This window comes from Trachymyrmex cornetzi, unplaced genomic scaffold (assembly GCF_001594075.2).
Source record: "Trachymyrmex cornetzi isolate Tcor2-1 unplaced genomic scaffold, Tcor1.1 scaffold71, whole genome shotgun sequence".
NCBI lineage: Eukaryota > Metazoa > Arthropoda > Insecta > Hymenoptera > Formicidae > Trachymyrmex > Trachymyrmex cornetzi.
Genome location: NW_017300037.1, coordinates 162,375 through 168,332, shown reverse-complemented (window position 1 = coordinate 168,332; position 5,958 = coordinate 162,375).

Below are 5,958 nucleotides of genomic sequence, written 5' to 3'. Positions count from 1 at the left end.
CTGTAATTATCCAAATTTTAGTAATATTACGTAACATAAAAGAAATTTTTCGCGTATTGTTGTTAAATGTATAATAATATATAGTGCGAAATATATTGTCATATTATCGTTCTTGTAGCTACACATATACACATTGTAATTGTACTTCCACAATCTGCTTAGTTCCAAACCAAGAAATTATTTTTATTTGCATATTGCAAATTTACAAATGTGTGGACGTTTACAACTATTATAGTGGATCTCAAAATTATCCAGCATAATAGTTATAATTTTACACAATTTTTTACAATGCGCTTGAGATTAGGGAAGCCTCTAAGCTCGTCCGCTATGATTGTTGGTCGTCGATTTAAAAAAAAGTAACAGAAAAGTAACGAAAAGTTACTTTCTCAAGTAACGGTAACTGTAACGAGTTACTGTTAAAAATCGGTAACTAGTAACGGTAACTTGTTACTTTTCCTACTCGGTAACGAGTAACTGTAACTTGTTACTTTTAAAAAGTAACTTTCCATTCCCTGATATATATACAGGGTGTCCCACGTAACTGTGATCACGATTTTTCCGGCACTTCCGATGATCTGACAAAAATTATTTTGGGCAAAAGTTAATAAGTTTTCAATGGACTACAAATATTAAAAATTTGAAAAATACTTTTTTTCAGGAAAAAAGTCGAGGTCACCCTAATTTTTTTAAATGGTACTACATATTTTTTACTTCATAATAATGTAACTAATGTCAAGACGTGTTCAATAACCTGCTATGGCCTTGAGATGACCTTACATACAGATGTGAAGAACAAACGTAGCCATTTCGGAATTCGTAATATTCCCGAATATAGTTCACAATTTATTACAAACGTGTATGTATATAGAAAAAATATCATCACAATTTATAGTATAGCGTAGCTCGAACGCTTCAACAGTTCTTATGTTCAGTCTTAGTTTGTTGTTAGAGCAAATCATAGTTCAGTCTCAGTTTGTAGCAAATGTATTCCTATAATGAGAAAGTTGATATGCTGTTAATATTCGGTGAATGTAAAAGGGATGCACGTGAAGCCGCAATTCTGTACGCCACAAGGTACCCACAGAGACATCACCCGTGTGCAACAATGTTTTATAACGTTGAAAAGAATTTAAGAAATTATGGAGAATTTGAATAGAAGAAAGGAACAAACCACATTTAAATACAACTGTAGACAATACTCTTATGGTCTTAGCACATTTAGAAGGAAATCCGCATACTTCCATTCGTGCAGTTGCTACTGAAACTGGTTTATCTAAGAGTTTTGTTCATAAGATGGTAAAACAGTTTTTATCAAACAGAATCGTTATCATCCTTATCAAATGATCAAAGTACAATATTTACGTATAACTGGTTCACAACGTCGTCTAAATTTTATAGCATGGCTAGTTGTCACATACGAAAGTAATCCTGAAATATTACAGAATATCCTATGGACAGATGAATGTAAGTTCTCAAATAATTGTGTAATTAACCGTCATAATCATCACATTTGGTCGAAGGATAATCCCCATTGGTTCCGAGAACATAATTTTCAACAGAAAGTTACAGTGAATGTTTGGTGTGATCTAGTATACGGTCATCTGATTAGACCTTACTTTTATGAACAGAATTTGACAGCCCAAGCTTAAATTTTCTTCGTTCTCAACTTCAAACATTGTTGCAAATGCTTCCGAATGATGTTGTGCAACGTATTTATTTCCAACAAGATGGTTGTCCAGCTCATAACGCTCGGATTGTTGTTCAATATCTAAATTCAAAATATGGCGAACGTTGGTTGGGCACTTACGGACCAATTCCTTGACCACCTCGGTCCCCCGATTTGTTACCACTAGATTTTTTTTCTATGGAGTCATTTGCAATCAATATTCTACGCGGTACCAATTCAAAATATGGAACATTTATAGCAGCGAATCCGTACAACATGCGAAAAAATTCGCTGTGACAGCATATAGGAGCAACTAATGGAAATTTATTACATAGAGCAGAATTGTGCCTACAAGAAAATGGACTACAATTCGAATTACTTACTGTAATTACATAATTTCTTTCATTGAATTTGTTATAATTTTTTGTTCTGCTTTTTTGTGATGCTACTATTTTTGTTTATAATTTGTTTTTTTGTATGTAGTTTTATTTAAAAAACAAGAATCCATGTCTATGAAAAAGTAGCAGATACAAAAATCTTTTTCTACTGTAGAATAGTCCATATACAAAATTTAATACAAATAAAATAATTTTTCACGAAAATATTTCCGTTTATTAATATCACCCCATACAGCACAGAAACATTTCAGAAAGATCTCCGAAATGTTTCAACTGAAAAATGAAACATTTCAGAAATGTTGCGAAATATTTCTGCAAGATCTCTGAAAGATCTCTGAAAGGTCAAAATGTCCGCGATTCTTCCACATGAAATCTTCCAGAAATATGTCTGAAAGGTCTGAAATATATCTGCAACCTTTCTGCAATATATGCGAAATGGTTTCAAATGTATTTCTAAAATCTTTCTGAAATATATTTGAAACCATTTCGCATATATTGCAGAAAGGTTGCAGATATATTTCAGACCTTTCAGACATATTTCTGGAAGATTTCATGTGGAAGAATCGCGGACATTTTGACCTTTCAGAGATCTTTCAGAGATCTTGCAGAAATATTTCGCAACATTTCTGAAATGTTTCATTTTTCAGTTGAAACATAAAAAAAAAACCATTATATATATATATATATATATATATATATATATAATTAATTAATGCATTGCAACATAAAAATGTAATTATAATGTAAAATAAATTGCTCAATATATTCAAATAATACAAATAATAAATTTTTGTAATTTTTAAGAAATTATTTAAATTAATTAGTGATTTTTTAAATTTCAATCAATAATAATCCAATAGTTATACGCTATAAATAAAAGCACATATAAACATTTTTTAATAACAAAGTTATATATATAAATATACTCTAAAAGTGTATATATAGTTAAGACAATCAGTATTTTTTTGATATATATATTCGAAACTTACTCCTGATTTCTTAGTAAATGATTATAAATGTACGACTTAAATTATTTCACAAAAGCTTTCCAACATTTGTAACATATATGTATATATGTGTTGATTTATAAACTAAAAATATAATAAACATTTTTTAAAATCATTTATAAACTAAGGGTTACTCTGCCAATGCCTATTCTTTTCTGAATAACAATCATAAATTTACGACTTAAATTACTTCACTAAAACTTCCACGAACATTTGTAACATTATATATATGTACCGTTGATCTATCTATACAAACCAAAAATAAATTTAAATAAAAAACTTATAAAAAAATTTATAAACACTGAAGGTCATTCCGCCATTGCCTGTTCTTTTTCTTTATTTTTATTCAGGCGTTCCCTGAAAGAAAGTGTAAAATAATTATTATAGATAGTTCCATACGTTCATTCATAACTTTTTTCTACCGCTCACTGCTATTATTTCCTTACATTTCTCTATCATAACGTAATTTGCCCTGAATAAACCATTTTGATATGACGTCGATGATTTCCTTGTCATTAGTTTTGAATTTCGCATGAACACATTCTGAATAAACAAATAAACTTATTTTAATATTGAGATGCCGTATTTTTTAAAATTGGTAGTTACGTTATTGTATTAATTTGGAAGAAAGTGAACTTTACTTTTGAGACTAAAGAGAAGAATGAAATTAATGTACAACTAATGTATATCAAGAGAGCAATCATTTATATAGCTATACCTTACCGTAAATTTGGTATAAGAATCGTATGTGAACAGTATATGAAAGACATATGAATCATATCCGATCTTTTATGAAGTGTAAGCGAATCTTATACGAATCGTATGCGATAACATGTTAATTACATGGTTGCACACATGATCGTATACGATTCGTATAAGATTCGCATATACTTCATAGACGATCAGATATGATTCGTATGTCTTTCATATACTATTCATACGATCACATACAAATCGTGACCCATTATCATATACCATCACATATGATTTAGTCTTATGTGACTTTCACGATAGGATCTATAATAATGCTAACTTAACAATAAATTAAAATTGAATTAAACACAAATATGTATACTGATAAATTCTAATGTTTTGTAAGCTGTAAGTTTCAAGTTTCATGCTTTGGAATAAAATAATTCTGGCTGAACTGAAATGAATTATTTAAGAGAGGTAGAAAAGGAATTTTTTTTAAATCACTGTACACGACTGTTTAAGGCTATTTCTAAACGGTTATATTTAATGTTTAAAAACATAACGATAAACAATTTGCTCTTCGTGTTTTTAGTCAACTACAAAATGGTTACGGATACACTAACTCGTCTTTATATCGCATTTTATAATCTGAAATATTCGTTGATAGCGAGGAATATTTTTATATATTTTATGAATATGAAAACAAAATTTAAAAACACTATTTAACTCAAGTTATGGCCACTTTTCTTATAATAAAAAAAGTTTCAAATTTATAACGTTCACGAACTTGTTAAAGTAAAATATTTATTTATATATTCAACAAATGTCCTTTTTATATTACAATAACTGTTAAAATATAAACGTTTCAGAGATTCCTTTTTCAAACGAAAAAAGACGTTGTATAATCATAAAAATAATCGTAAAAAGATCAAACGCGATTAAGACCCAACAAATAAATAGAATTTTCAAACATTAAAAACCGTTAATTCACTATTAAAGGATATAGTTCAAACGTAAATATACGTTCACATTGCAATTCTATACGTATATTATTTTTTTTTCAAGTATGTGTCACAGTCAAAGTGTTAATTCAGTAAATGTATACACTTAGTCAATGTATGCATATATACTGATTTGGTAAGTAAATGTATTCATAATGAAATTGATACTTTGTATATATTATGACAAAAAATCTAGAAAATATCTATTTCGAATGTATCAATTTATACTTTTACCATACTGTTGTAGAAGCGTTCGTTTTTAAGATCCAAATCTAACTTTCTGACGTCCTCGATGGTTTGCAAAGGCAAATCTACAAAATCATAGACGTCCAAATCAACAATTTTTTTTTCGGTATTGTTGTTTTCTATCTCTTCTAAAATTTGCAGCCTTCCATCAATGCGGTCCAATTTCGATTTTATTTGATTACATGTACGTAGTAATTCTTTCTTGAATTCTAAAATATTAATCATATTAATGCAAACAAAAAATTAGCGAAATGATGAAATATAGAAACGACATTGTCGTTTGTAATCGCGTTTTTTACATATTTTACATACCCGAATCTGCTGCAATTGTTGACTTAAGATGATCGACATTTACCACCGTCGAATTGACGAAATATTCTTTCGACATTTTCTGCGCAGGTTCTGTATCATCATCACGAGAATAATCTGTATGACGTTTATTGCCACGTGGCAAAGATGATAATGAATCCTTCTCTATTGGATTCCTATTTTCTTTAGAAACACGAATTACTTTATTATTAGATTTATTCTTTTGTACTTGTTTTGCATTTAGATTCTTCAGAGAATTCTGTCTGGACAATACTGAAGTCGGTTTTTTCGGCGGGAGAGGTAATGAAAAGATTGCATTGTCCGATTCGTCGTCGGATTCAATGATTTTTCTTGTTCTACATCGGCGTTTGTATTTATGATTTTCCGCATCGGATGAATCTATGTCCGACATCTCTTCTGCCAACTTTACTTTTTTCATTCCACTTTCGTATGTATCTAAAATTTTAATGAAACAAATTACAGTAAACAATTCTCCACTAAATACACTAATGAAGAACATCAAAACTCACAAATCTTAACGTGCAAAATTAATTTTAATAATTTGACAAATTAACATAATAATTTGTAATTTAATAGTTATAAACTCTATTTCTCTCGATATATATATATATATATAT